This window comes from Acinonyx jubatus, chromosome B1, assembly GCF_027475565.1.
Source record: "Acinonyx jubatus isolate Ajub_Pintada_27869175 chromosome B1, VMU_Ajub_asm_v1.0, whole genome shotgun sequence".
NCBI classification, from domain to species: domain Eukaryota; kingdom Metazoa; phylum Chordata; class Mammalia; order Carnivora; family Felidae; genus Acinonyx; species Acinonyx jubatus.
The window spans coordinates 164595345-164611438 of record NC_069382.1 but is presented as its reverse complement, the minus strand read 5'-3'; positions in this window follow the sequence as shown (position 1 = coordinate 164611438).

Genomic DNA, 16094 nt, shown 5'->3' with positions numbered 1-16094 from the left:
ACTCAGAAGGAACACTGCTATTAAAAAATACTCAAAAGAATCTTATTCTTTTGAAGTAAATATGGTTACTTTCTCCCTTTGCATACAACCATGGCAAGTTCACAGAAGACGCAGTGGGAGAATTATCATAATTTAAACAATATAGTCAATAAAGCTAACCTATTGTTACTGAAAACCCCCCAATCCATGTAAGATTGGATTGAAACCCCCCCAATCCCCAGTAAGAAAATAAAACACTCAGGGATTTTGGCTAGAGCAAAGATGAATAAAGAAATGGAGTTATGTTAAGTGGCTTAGGAAACGAGCAAATTTAACCTTAAAGATGGGAAACTATAAAACTGTATAAATTGATTTTTGTCTGCCTATTTGTAGATAGGAAGGACAAGAGAAGAAAACATCTAGGCACTATTGTGGAATCATTTAGTGTAACTCTTCATCGCTGAAGACAGCGAGTCCTGATGACAACACATTACCAAGAGAGTTTTTTGTTTGTAATTAAGTTCAATATACTTCCAAAGAGTCACAAGAATCACAGACCAAATGCTAATCAATGGAGATTTTTATAGTACCAAAACAATTAAATTATAATATTTCAAGAAATAGAACTTGAGGCCTTAAGAGAAATGTTTGAACAAAAAGCAGTAGCCAACATTCTGGTAGATTCTAATTTTCAAGTGCCATAGAGGATTTCCTCTTCCACAGTGTTTCTCAGAGAAAATTATTTTTATCTGTAAAGAGCCCCACAGAAAGCTGTGAATTTCTGAAACAGCTAAGGTTCTATCTCCTGTGTACTGGCTATCAGATGAGAGCAAAGAAAAGGAAACAAACAGAACCCAGCAAAAGACAAACTGAGACTGAAAGATTTATTGCTTTGGGAAAACTCAGAAGTACATATTTTCTGGACATTCCTGGCTCACTAGCATTACAAAAATGCCCCAGTTATATACCTTTATTCCAACTCTTTTTGCTGTCTCTCCCTCTCTATTGTAATGAGTCAGGTCTGCTTGTTTTTGAAAATACATTATATGGGATTCTAGGGAAGATGGCAGTATAGGAGGACACTGGGCTCACCGCGCGTCCTGCTGATCACTTAGATTCCACCTACACCTGCCTAAATACCCCAGAAAACCACCAGAAGACTAGCAGAACGGAGTCTCCGGAGCCAAGCGCAGACGAGAGGCCGGCGGAAGAGGGTAGGAAGGGCGGAGAGGCAGTGCGCACTCCAAGGACTGGCGGGAGGGAGCTAGGGCAGAGGGGCGGCCCGCCGGCCAAGCAGAGCCCCCGAGTCTGGCTTGCAAAAGTGGAGGGGCCAGATGGAGTGTGTTCCGACAGCAAGCAGGACTTAGCGTCTGGGAGGTCATAAGTGAACAGCTCTGCTCGGAAAGCAGGAAGGCTGGAGGACAACGGGAGGGAGAGTTGCTGAGCCCCGGGACGACAGAGCTCAGTCTGGCAGGGAACAAAGGCCCTCACCAGTGCCATCTCCCTCGCCCATCCCCCAGCCAAAATCCCAAAGGGAACCAGTTCCTGCCACCGAACTTGCTTGCTCTGTGCAAACACCCAACGCTGTGCTTCTGTGGAGCCACCCCTCCAGCAGTGGGTGTGACTCCCTCCCACTGCCGCAGGGCCCCTCCTGAAGTAGATCACTGAAGGAGAAGCGAGCTAAGCCTGCCCGTCATGCCCCCGTGCACCTTGCCTACCCACCCCAGCTAATACACCAGATCCCCAGCACCACAAGCCTGGCAGTGTGCAAGTAGCCCAGATGGGCCACGCCACACCACAGCGAATCCCGCCCCTAGGAGAGGGGAAGAGAAGGCACACACCAGTCTGACTGTGACCCAGGGTGGGCTGGGGGCAGACATCAGGTCTGACTGACGCCTCACCCACCAAGGCAAGTTATTTAACAGCACAGGGGAAGTGCCCTGCAGTCCCTCATCACTCCAGGGACTATCCAAAATGACGAAACGGAAGAATTCCCCTCAGAAAAACGTCCAGGAAATAACAACAGCTAACGAACTGATCAAAAATGATTTAAACAATATAACAGAAAGTGAATTTAGAATAATAGTCATAAAGTTAATCGCTGGGCTTGAAAACAGTATAGAGGACAGCAGAGAATCTCTTGCTACAGAGATCAAGGGACTAAGGAACAGTCACGAGGAGCTAAAAAACGCTTTAAATGATATGCAAAATAAAATGGAAACTACCACGGCTCGGTTTGAAGAGGCAGAGGAGAGAATAGGTGAACTACAAGATAAAATTATGGAAAAAGAGGAAGCTGAGAAAAAGAGAGATAAAAAAAATCCAGGAGTATGAGGGGAAAATTTGAGAACAAAGTGATGCACTAAAAAGAAATAATATATGCATAATTAGTATCCCAGAGGAGGAAGAGAAAGGGAAAGGTGCTGAAGGGGTACTTGAAGAAATAATAGCTGAGAACTTCCCTGAACTGGGGAAGGAAAAAGGCATTGAAATCCAAAAGGCACAGAGAACTCCCTTCAGACGTAACTTGAATCGATCTTCTGCACGACATATCATAGTGAAACTGGCAAAATACAAGGATAAAGAGAAAATTCTGAAAGCAGCAAGGGATAAACATGCCCTAACATATAAAGGGAGACCTATAAGACTCGTGACCGATCTCTCTTCTGAAACTTGGCAGGCCAGAAAGGATTGGCAGGAGATCTTCAATGTGATGAACAGAAAAGTTATGCAGCTGAGAATCCTATATCCAGCAAGTCTGACATTTAGAACAGAAGGAGAGATAAAGGTCTTCCCAAACAAACAAAAACTGAAGGAATTCGTCACCACTAAACCAGCCCTACAAGAGATCCTAAGGGGGATCCTGTGAGACAAAGTACCAGAGACATCGCTACAAGCATAAAACATACAGACATCACAATGACTCTCCACCCATATCTTTCTAGAATAACACTGAATGTAAATGGACTAAATGTGCCAACCAAAAGACATAGGGTATCAGAATGGATAAAAAAACAAGACCCATCTATTTGCTGTCTATAAGAGACTCATTTTAGACCTGAGGACACCTTCAGATTGAGAGTGAGGGGATGGAGAACTATTTATCATGCTACTGGAAGCCAAAAGAAAGCTAGAGTAGCCATACTTGTATCAGACAAACTAGACTTTAAATTAAAGGCTGTAACAAGAGATGAAGAAGGACATTATATAATAATTACAGTGTCTATCCATCAGGAAGAGCTAACAATTATAAATGTCTATGCACCGAATATGAAAGCCCCCAAATATATAAAACAATTAATCGCAGACATAAGCAACCTTATTGATAAGAATGTGGTAATTGCAGGGGACTTTAACACTCCACTTACAGAAATGGATAGATCATCTAGACACATGGTCAATAAAGAAACAAGGGCCCTGAAGGATACATTGGATCAGATGGACTTGACAGATATATTTAGAACTCTGCATCCCAAAGCAACAGAATATACTTTCTTCTCGAGTGCACATGGAACATTCTCCAAGATAGATCACATACTGGGTCACAAAACAGCCCTTCATAAGTATACAAGAATTGAAATCATACCATGCATACTTTCAGACCACAATGCTATGAAGCTTGAAATCAACCCCAGGAAAAAGTCTGGAAAACCTCCAAAAGCATGGAGGTTAAAGAACACCCTACTGAAGAATGAGTGGGTCAACCAGGCAATTAGAGAAGAAATTAAAAAATATATGGAAACAAATGAAAATGAAAATACAACAATCCAAACGCTTTGGGACGCAGTGAAGGCAGTCCTGAGAGGAAAATACATTGCACTCCCGGTCTATCTCAAGAAACAAGAAAAATCCCAAATACAAAATCTAACAGCACACCTAAAGAAAATAGAAACAGAGCAGCAAAGACAGGAGAAGAGAAATAATAAAGATCAGAGCAGCAATAAACAATATGAATCTAAAAAAAAAAAAAACTGTAGAGCAGATCAATGAAACCAAGAATTGTTTTTTTGGAAAAAAAATTGACAAACCTCTAGCCATGCTTCTCAAAAAGAAAAGGGAGATGACCCAAATAGATAAAATAATGAATGAAAATGGAATTATTACAACCAATCCCTGAGAAATACAAGCAATTATCAGGGAATACTATGAAAAATTGTATGCCAACAAACTGGACAACCAGGAAGAGATGGACAAATTCACAAACACCCACACACTTCCAAAACCCAAGCAGGAGGAAGTGGAAAACTTGAATAGACCAGCTAAGAAATTGAATCAGTTATCAAAAATCTCCCAACAAATAAGAGTCCAGGACCAGATGGCTTCCCTGGGGAATTCTACCAGACATTTAAAACAGAGGTAATTCCTATCCTTGTCAATCTATTCCAAAAAATAGAAAGAGAAGGAAAAATTCCAGACTCATTCTATGAAGCCAGTATCAATTTGATTCCTAAACCAGACAGAGACCCAGCAAAAAAAGAGAACTACAGGCCAATATCCCTGATGAATATGGATGCAAAAATTCTCGATAAGATACTAGCAAATTGAATTCAACAGCATATAAAAAGAATTATTCACCAGGATCAAGTGGGATTCATTCCTGGGATGCAGGGCTGTTTCAACATTCGCAAATCAATCAACGTGATACATCACATTAATAAAAGAAAAGAGAAGAACCATATGATCCTGTCAATCAATGCAGAAAAGGCCTTTGACAAAATCCAGCATCCTTTCGTAATAAAAACCTTCGAGAAAGTCAGGATAGAAGGAACATAGTTAACCTCATAAAAGCCATTTATGAAAAGCCCACGAGTAACATCATCCTCAATGGGGAAAAACTGAGAGCTTTTTCCCTGAGATCAGGAACACGACAGCAATGTCCACTCTCACCATTGTTGTTTAACATAGTGTTAGAAGTTCTAGCATCAGCAATCAGACAACAAAAAGAAATCAAAGTCATCAAAATTGGCAAAGATGAAGTTAAGCCTTCACTTTTTGCAGATGACATGATATTACACATGGAAAATCCGATAGACTCCACCAAAAGTCTGCTAGAACTGATACATGAATTTAGCAAAGTTGCAGGATACAAATCAATGTACAGAAATCAGTTGCATTCTTATACACTAACAATGAATCAACAAAAAGACAAATAAAGAAACTGATCCTATTCACAATTGCACCAAGAAGCATAAAATACCTAGGAATAAACCTAACCAAATATGTAAAAGATCTGTATGCTGAAAACTATAGAAAGCTTGTGAAGGAAATTGAAGAAGATATAAAGAAATGGAAAAACATTTCATGCTCTTGGGTTGGAAGAATAAATATTGTCAAAATGTCAATAGTACCCAAAGCTATCTACACATTCAATGCAATCCCAATCAAAATTGCACCAGCATTCTTCTCGAAACTAGAACAAGCAATCCTAAAATTCATATGGAACCACCAAAGGCCCCGAATAGCCAAAGTAATTTTGAAGAAGAAGACCAAAGCAGGAGGCATCACAATCCCAGACTTTAGCCTCTACTACAAAGCTGTCATCATCAAGACAGCATGGTATTGGCACAAAAACAGACACATAGACCAATGGAATAGAATAGAAACCCCAGAACTAAACCCACAAACGTATGGCCAACTAATCTTTGACAAAGCAGGAAAGAACATCCAATGGAAAAAAGACAGTCTCTTGAACAAATGGTGCTGGGAGAACTGGACAGCAACATGCAGAAGGTTGAAACTAGACTACTTTCTCACACCATTCCCAAAAATAAACTCAAAATGGATAAAGGACCTGAATGTGAGACAGGAAACCATCAAAACCTTAGAGGAGAAAGCAGGAAAAGACCTCTCTGACCTCAGCTGTAGCAATCTCTTACTCGACACATCCCCAAAGGCAAGGGAATTAAAAGCAAAAATGAACTACTGGCACCTTATGAAGATAAAAAGCTTCTGCACAGCAAAGGACACAACCAACAAAACTAAAAGGCAACCAACGGAATGGGAAAAGATATTTGCAAATGACATATCGGACAAAGGGCTAGTATCCAAAATCTATAAAGAGCTCACCAAACTCCACACCCGAAAAACAAATAACCCAGTGAAGAGATGGGCAGAAAACATGAATAGACACTTCTCCAAAGAAGACATCCGGATGGCCAACAGGCACATGAAAAGATGCTCAATGTCGCTCCTTATCAGCGAAATACAAATCAAAACCACACTCAGATATCACCTCATGCCAGTCAGAGTGGCCAAAATGAACAAATCAGGAGACTATAGATGCTGGAGAGGATGTGGAGAAACAGGAACCCTCTTGCACTGTTGGTGCGAATGCAAATTGGTGTAGCCACTCTGGAAAACAGTGTGGAGGTTCCTCAGAATTAAAAATAGACCTACCCTATGACCCAGCAATAGCACTGCTAGGAATTTACCCAAGGGATACAGGAGTACTGATGCATAGGGGCACTTGTACCCCAATGTTTATAGCAGCACTCTCAACAATAGCCAAATTATGGAAAGAGCCTAAATGTCCATCAACTGATGAATGGGTAAAGAAATTGTGGTTATATACACAATGGAGTACTACGTGGTAATGAGAAAGAATGCAATATGGCCCTTTGTAGCAACGTGGATTGAACTGGAGAGTGTGATGCTAGTGAAATAAGCCATACAGGGAAAGACAGATACCATATGTTTTCACTCTTATGTGGATCCTGAGAAATTTAACAGAAACCCATGGGGGAGGTGAAGGAAAAAAAAAAGAGGTTAGAGTGGGAGAGAGCCAAAGCATAAGAGACTCTTAAAAACTGAGAACAAACTGAGGGTTGATTGGGGGTGGGAGGGTGGGTGATGGGTATTGAGGAGGGCACCTTTTGGGATGAGCACTGGGTGTTGTATGGAAACCAATTTGACAATAAATTTCTTATATTGAGAAAAAAAAGAAAATACATTATATGGCATCAAGAGTATATTTCCACATTTTTGAAGGTACAAAATTATACTTCAAATAGGTAAATGTTTATATTTATTGGGCAATTGATTTATCTGTTAAGCTTCTAACACCTTTTGCAAATGTGTTTATTCCGAAAGTTTAACCAACAGTTTTATTTAAAAAAAATAAAGATTTAAACTTTTTATTTATTATTTTTGAGACAGAGATAAAGCATGTGAGCAGGGAAGGGGCAGAGACAGAGAGGGGGGGATAGACGATCCAAAGTGGGCTCTGTGCTGACAGCAGAGACCCTCACGTGGGACTGGAACTCATGAACCAGGAGATCATGACCTTGGCCAAAGCCGGATGCCTAACGAACTGAACCACTCAGGTGCCCCCAAAGACAAAATTTTAAAGCATATACTTTGATTTATAAAGACCTGTAGACATTACAATAAAATGGGCTAAAACATATGAAGCACAACTTAAAAAATACAAAATTAGAAAAATAACTCATGCCTCAAGAAAATAAGAAAGATATTAACCAGGAATCTTCAACTGCAGGTGATTTTATGACCAAATGATTATAAACCATTAATATTTTATTGAATCCAGTCTTCCAATATGTAAGAAATATGTTATTTTTAAAAAGAGCAAAACTTCTAACATTAGAAATTAATAGAGCTTGAATCAAGATGAATAAATGCTCCTCATCTTTAAAAATTAGGAAACAGAGTCACAGAAGCCATGCTGCTAATCTGTTGTGTTACAATGACATGCCTTCACTAATCCCATTCTCTGATTCTAAAATATTCCTCTACCCATTGCCCTGCTGCAATCTGAAACATGACAATTTCTACCATTTGCATAACACAATCCTACTCTTCTTCAATGTTGAGCTCTAGAATCACCTCCTGAGCAAGCCTCACCTGTCCCCCAGCTCTTGACCTCTGCCTCATTGAGGTCTGGATAGAGTGACCTTGCAGTGCTCATTTTCATACTACTTAGTTTAATACATTATGCTGTTTGCATGTCCCTACGTGAGAAGTGATCTTATTCACTTTCCTCACTGAGTACTGTGCCTGACATTTACTAGGTCCTTAAATATCATTCTACTAAACTGAATGGAATTTAAGTTCTTTTTGTTCCAGTAGCAATCTCTGAAGCTCTATTAACTTGTTGGGGGTGAGGGGAAGTTGAGAAGAATTGAACAACTGTTAAGAAACACACTGTGTAGTTTTAAGCCTGACAATGATAACAACATCAAAACAGTTAAGACTAGTATACAGTTCTAGCATGAAAGATCAGCCCCTGGGTTCTAAGACACAGTGAAACTCTTAAGAGCCCTCAAGCAAATCTTTCTGTCCCAGGTCTGGTCCAGATCTGCTTCTGCTATTTTTATCCTTTTTTTTTCCTAACTACCCACTAACCCTGTTCTGTTCCCAAACTGGTTCATGTCAGGCTAATTACTTCCTTGTATAAGAGCTTCTATACAAATTTCAGAGAATTCTCAGTCTCTTCTATAATTGATCCAACTGACTTTGCTCTGGAAACCTCAGCTGCATTCCTGCAACCCTAACATAGATATGTAGAGTGACAAATTCTCCATAGATGCTATTCTTTTCCGTTCCACCTTGGCCAAATAATCCTGAGCAGCTGCCTGACAATACCCAGAGACAGCTCCTTTCGTAAGTGCGGTACGAAGGTATTTGGGAAAAAAAAAAACCTCATAAGCTAAATAAAACTCTTTTCCCAATACTAGAAAGAAAAACAATTCTGTTGTTGCATGGCATTTTAACATCAAAATGCCTCATGTTTATTAATGCTTCACAGACATTTATGTATTAGCTAAACACGTACTGCAATTTCCAATACCTACATAGTGTACAAACCTCATTTACAATGAATCATACAGTCTCCATCTATTTAGATATAAAATTTATTCCATATTAGATTACATTTTAATATGATAATTTTAAGTAAATTGTGGTTATCAGCTAAATAAGAGCCAACTCATATCATGCTTAGATCTGCTACAATCTTTTCAAAACACAAAGGCTTGAAAACCTTTTTTTTTTTTACACGGACAGTAGTATGAGCACTTAAAATAGCAATTACTGTCCACTTCAATCACAACTATTCATGTGGATATTCACAAGATATTGCTTTCAATGCACTTAAAGCTACTGTTAAAAGAAAGTACATTTGTGTCACATTCTAAAAGGCAAAGAGAAATAGAAAATATATGCACTAGAATGTCCCAAAACAAACAGTAGAAAGAAAATCGATAGGCAACTAAATGAGGAGAAAATTTAGAATATTAGAGGGAAGAATTATACATTTTAAAAGTACACAGTTAAAATACGAAACAAAGGAGCTGGAGGAAGATGGCGGTGTAGGAGGATGCTGGGCGCACCTTATCCTGCTGATCACTTAGATTCCACCCACACATGCCTAAATAACCCAGAAAACCACCAGAAGACTAGCAGAACAGATTCTCCGGAGCCAAGCATAGACAAGAGGCCCGCGGAAGAGGCCAAAGCCCAGACGGAACTAGTTCACTGAACTTGCTTGCACTTCGCAAACATCCAACGCTGTTCTTCGGTGGATTCATCCCTCCCTCCAAAAGGTCAGCCTCCCTCCTGGTGCTGCAGGGCCCCTCCCACAGGGGACCACCTACGGCAAAGCAATCTGAGCCTGCCCCTTCCACCCCTATGCACCTTGCAGATCCACCCCGGCTAATATGCCAGATCCCATCGAAGCAGCACCACAAGCCTGGCAGTGTGCAAGTAGCCCAGACAGGGGCCACACCACTCCACAGTGAGTCCTGCCGCTGGGAGAGGGGAAGATAAGGTACACACCAGTCTGACTGTGGCCCCAGTGGTGGGCTGGGGACAGACATCAGGTCTGACGGCAGTCCCGCTCACCAATGCAAGTTACTCCAGACAGCACAGAGGAAGAGCCCTGCAGTTCCGTGCCACTCCAAGCTCTATCCAAAATGACAAAACGGAAGAATTCTCCTCAAAAGAAACTCCAGGAAGTAGCCACAGCTAACCAATTGATCAAAAACGATTTAAGCAATATAATGGAACACGAATTTAGAATAATAGTCATAAAATTAATCGCAGGACTTGCAAAAAGTATAGAGGACAGCAGAGAATCTATTGCTACAGAGATCAAGGGACTAAGAAATAGGAGGAGCTAAAAAATGCTATAAATGAGGTGCAAAATAAAATGGAGGCGGCCACAGCTCAGATTGAAGAGGCAGAGGAGAGAATAGGTGAATTAGAAAATAAAATTATGGAAAAAGAGGAAGCTGAGAAAAAGAGAGATGAGAAAAATCCAGGAGTATGAGGGGAGAATTAGAGAACTAAGTGATGCAATCAAACGAAACAATATCCATATAATAGGAATTCCAGAAGAAGAAGAGAGACAGAAAGGGGCTGAAGGTGTACTTGAAGAAATAATAGCTGAGAACTTCCCGGATCTGGGGAAGGAAACAGGCATTGAAATCCAAGAGCACAGAGAACTCTCTTCACATGTAACTTGAATTGATCTTCTGCACAACATATCATAGTGAAACTGGCAAAATACAAGGCTAAAGGGAAAATTCTGAAAGCAGCTAGGGATAAACACGCTCTAACATATAAAGGGAGACCAATAAGACTAGTGACAGACCTATCTACTGAAACTTGGCAGGCCAGAAAGGAACAGCAGGAAATATTCAATGTGATGAACAGAAAAAATATGCAGCTGAGAATTCTGTATCCAGCAAGTCTGTCATTCAGAATAGAAGGAGAGATAAAGGTCTTCCCAAACAAACAAAACTGAAGGAATTCATCATTGTTAAACCAGCCCTACAAGAGATCCTAAGGGGGATTCTGTGAGTGAAATGTTGCAAGGACCACAAAGTACCAGACATATCACTACAAGCATGAAACCTACAGACATCACAATGACTCTCAACCCATATCTTTCTATAATAACACTGAATGTAAATGAACTAAATGCACCAACCAAAAGACATAGGGTATCAGAATGGATTAAAAAAAAAGCCCAGACCCATCTATTTGCTGTCTGCAAGAGACTCATTTTAGACCTGAGGACACCTTCTGATTGAAAGTGAGGGGATGGAGCACTATCTATCATGCTACTGGAAGTCAAAAGAAAGCTGGAGTAGCCATACTTATATCAGACAAACTAGACTTTAAATTAAAGGCTGTAACAAGAGATGAAGAATTACATAATAATTACAGGGTCTATCCATCAAGAAGAACTAACAATTATAAATGTCTATGCACCGAATATGAAAGCCCCCAAATATATAAAACAATTAATCGCAGACATAAGCAACCTTATTGATAAGAATGTGGTAATTGCAGGGGACTTTAATACTCCACTTACAGTAATGGATAGATCATCTAGACACAGGATCAATAAGGAAACAAGGGCTCTGAATGATACATTGGATCAGATGGACTTGACAGATATATTTAGAACTCTGCATCCCAAAGCAACAGATAAATAAAGCAACAGATAAATAAAGCAATACTTTATTCTCAAGTGCACATGGAATATTCTCTAAGATAGATCACATGCTGGGTCACAAAACAGCCCTTCATAAGTATAAAAGAATTGAGATCATACCATGCACACTTTTAGACCAGAATGCTATGAAATCAACCAGTGCTCGAAATCCATCACAAGAAGAAGTCTGGAAAACCTCCAAAAGCATGGAGGTTAAAGAACACCTGACTAAAGAATGAAAGGCAATTAGAGAAGAAATTAAAAAATATATGGAAACAAATGAGAATGAAAATACAGTAATCCAAATGCCTTGGGATGCAGTGAAGGCAGTCCTGAGAGGAAAATACATTGCAATCCAGGCCTATCTCAAGAAATAAGAAAAATCCCAAATACAAAATCTAACAGCACACCTAAAGAAAATAGAAAAAGAACAGCAAGACACCCCAAACCCAGCAGAAGAGGAGAAATAATAAATATCAGAGCAGAAATAAACAATATAGAATCTAAAAAAACTGTGGAGCATATCAATAAAACCAGGAGTTGGTTTTTTGAAAAAATAAACAAAATTGATAAACTTCTAACCAGGCTTCTCAAAAAGAAAAGGGAGATGACCCAAATAGATAAAATCATGAATGAAAATGGAATTATTACTACCAATCCCTCAGAAATACAAGCAATTATCAGGGAATACTATGAAAAATTATATGCCAACAAATTGCACAACCTGGAAGAAATGGACAAATTCCTAAACACCCACACACTTCTAAAACTCAAACAGGAAGAAACAGAAAACTTGAACAGACCCACAACCAGCAAGGAAATTGAATCAGTTATCAAATATTTCCCAACAAATAAGAGTCCAGGACTAGATGGCTTCCCTGGGGAATTCTACCAGACATTTAAAGCAGAGATAATACCTATCCTTCTCAAGCTATTCCAAAAAATAGAAAGGGAAGGAAAACTTCCAGACTCATTCTATGAAGCCAGTATCAATTTGATTCCTAAACCAGACAGAGACCCAGTAAAAAAAGAGAACTACAGGCCAATATCCCTGATGAATATGAATGCAAAAATTCTCAGTAAGATACTAGCAAATCAAATTCAACAGCATATAAAAAGAATTATTCACCAGGATCAAGTGGGATTCATTCTCGGGATGCTGGGCTGCTTCAACATTCACAACTCAATCAATGTGATACATCACATTAATAAAATAAAAGATAAGAACCATATGATCCTGTCAATCGATGCAGAAAAGGCCTTTGACAAAATTCAGCACCTTTCGTAATAAAAACCCTCGAGAAAGTCAGGATAGAAGGAATACTTAAACATCATAAAAGTCATTCATGAAAAGCCCACAGCTAATATCATCCTCAATGGGGAAAAACTGAGAGCTTTTTCCCTGAGATCAAGAACACCACAGGGATGTCCACCCTCACCATTTTTGTTTAACATAGTGTTGGAAGTTCTAGCATCAGCAATCAGACAACAAAAGGAAATCAAAGGCATCAAAATTGGCAGTGATGAAGTCAAGCTTTCACTCTTTGCAGATGACATGATATTATACATGGAAAATCCGATAGACTCCACCAAAAGTCTGCTAGAACTGATACATGAAGTCAGCAAAGTTTCAGGATACAAAATCAATGTACAGAAATCAGTTGCATTCTTATACACTAACAATGAAGCAACAGAAAGACAAATAAAGAAACTGATCCCATTCACAATTGCACCAAGAAGCATAAAATACCTAGGAATAAACCTAACCAAAGATGTAAAAGATCTGTATGCTGAAAACTATAGAAAGCTTATAAAGGAAATTGAAGAAGATATGAAGAAATGGAAAAACATTCCATGCTCATGGATTGAAAGAATAAATATTGTTAAAATGTCAATAGTACCCAAAGCTATCTACACATTCCATGCAATCCCAATCAAAATTGCACCAGCATTCTTCTTGAAGCTAGAACAAGCAATCCTAAAATTTGTGTGGAACCACAAAAGATCCCGAAAATTTGTATGGCACCACAAAACGCCAAAGTAATTTTGAAGACCAAAGTGGGAGGCATCACAATCCCAGTCTTTGGCCTCTACTACATAGCTATAATCATCAAGACAGCATGGTATTGGCACAAAAACAGACACATAGACCAATGGAATAAAATAGAAACCCCAGAACTAGACCCACAAAATATGGCCAACTAATCTTTGACAAAGCAGGAAAGAACATCCAATGGAAAAAAGACAGTCTTTTGAACAAATGGTGCTGGGAGGACTGGACAGCAACATGCAGAGGGACAAAAGTAGACCACTTTCTTAAACCATTCCCAAAAATAAACTCAAAATGGATAAAGGACCTGAATGTGAGACAGGAAACCATCAAAACCCTAGAGGAGAAAGCAGGAAAAGACCTCTCTGACCTCAGCCGCAGCAATTTCTTACTTGACACATCCCCAAAAGCAAGGGAATTAAAAGCAAAAATGAACTATTGGTGCCTCATGAAGATAAAAATCTTCTGCACTGCAAAGGAAACAATCAACAAAACTAAAAGGCAACCAACAGAATGGGAAAAGATATTTGTAAATGACATATCGGACAAAGGGCTAGTATCCAAAATCTATAAAGAGCTCACCAAACTCCACACCCGAAAAACAAATAACCCAGTGAAGAAATGGGCAGAAAACATGAATAGACACTTCTCTAAAGAAGACATCCAGATGGCCAACAGGCACATGAAAAGATGCTCAACGTCACTCCTCATCAGGGAAATACAAATCAAAACCACTCTCAGATATCATCTCACGCCAGTCAGAGTCAGGAGACTATAGATGCTGGAGAGGATGTGGAGAAACGGGAACCCTCTTGCACTGTTGGTGGGAATGCAAACTGGTGCAGCCACTCTGGAAAACAGTGTGGAGGTTTCTCAAAAATTAAAAATAGATCTACCTTATGACCCAGTAGTAACACTGCTAGGAATTGACCCAAGGGATACAGGAGTGTCGATGCATAGGGGCACTTGTACCCCAATGTTTATAGCAGCACTTTCAACAATAGCCAAATTATGGAAAGAGCCTAAATGTCCTTCAACTGATGAATGGATAAAGAAATTGTAGTTTATATATACAATGGAATACTACGTGGCAATGAGAAAGAATGAAATATGGCCTTTTGTAGCAACGTGGATGGAACTGGAGAGTGTTATGCTAAGTGAAATAAGTCATACAGAGAAAGACAGAGACCATACGTTTTCACTGTTATGTGCATCCTGAGAAACTTATCCTCAGACCATGGGGGAGGGGAAGGAAAAAAAGAAAAAGAAAGGTTAGAGTGGTAGGGAGCCAAAACATAAGAGACTGTTAAAAACTGAGAACAAACTGAGGGTTGGTGGGGGGTGGGAGGGAGGGGAGGGTGGGTGATGGGTACTGAGGAGGGCCCCTGTTGGGATGAGCACTGGGTGTTGTATGGAAACCAATTTGACAATAAATTTCATATTTAAAAAAATAAAAATAAAATAAAATAGGAAACAAAAATCTTTATGAATTGAGATAAAGCCATTCACCCGGTACACATTCTTCTTTTAAAATGAACTCAAATCATGAATCCAATAAAAATAAATCTGTTCAATTAAATTCTGAAGCAATTCCATATTTAAGCACAGATAATATTTGTCAGTAATAATATTGAGGAAACAACACCATCCATAATAATGGAAAGACTAGTTTTTATAAAAGTAGATTTACAGTTTTTCCAATTATAATGATACTTCTTGTAGAAAATATGAAGATTAAGAAAGCCACTAACTAAAAGCACTCATAATTATATTTCTCAAAGCGAATTACATTTTTAAATTTTTTCTTTGCATGTTTTGCTATCTGAAATATTAGAACTTTTAAAATTGTGTGAGTTTTTACCATTTGTTCCTATTATTTAAGTATCTTTTGTGTCATTGATTATTTGCAAAGAACTCAGAACCAATTAAAAGAGGCTTAAGCAAATAAAGGTAATTGGGGGTTGTATGAATAAAAAGGTTACTGAAAAGGCCAGGAGTAAGCTTGTTTGGGCTTATGTGCTCAAATGAATTGATCGAAAATCCATCTTTATCCACCTCTCCACAGTGATTTTCCCTGTGCTGGTTTCATTCCCAGTTCTCCCCACAAGAGGACCGGTGTGGGGCGGGGCGAATCCCTAGAAGCTTTTCATTTAATTTTCACCTGCAGCTCCAATGGCAAGTTTCTGCCTCTTCAGCAATACTCTCACGAAGGGCTCTCGCTGAGGTCCTTTACCCAGGGAGCAGGGAGAGTAGAATGTAGCATTTATTACTCAGCCCTTAATTGCCTGGGAAATTTGGGAGTCATAAACTACATCTAAACCCCTGGGGCTGCATGAGATTACTACCTAGGGAGTAAGTATAGACACTGAAGTGGAAAATCTAAACAACGAACCCTTGGTCACACAACCACATTTGTAAGTACAGATAGTCCCCAACTTAAGATGGTCTTACAATTCTTTAACTTTACTAGGGTGCAAAAGTGTACTCATTCAGTAGAAACCACACTTGGAGTCCTGAATTTGGATCTTTTCCGCGGCTGGCAAAGTGCAGGGCTGAGGATCCTCTGTGATGCTGGGCAGGAGCAGGAAGCCACCGCTCCCAGTGAGC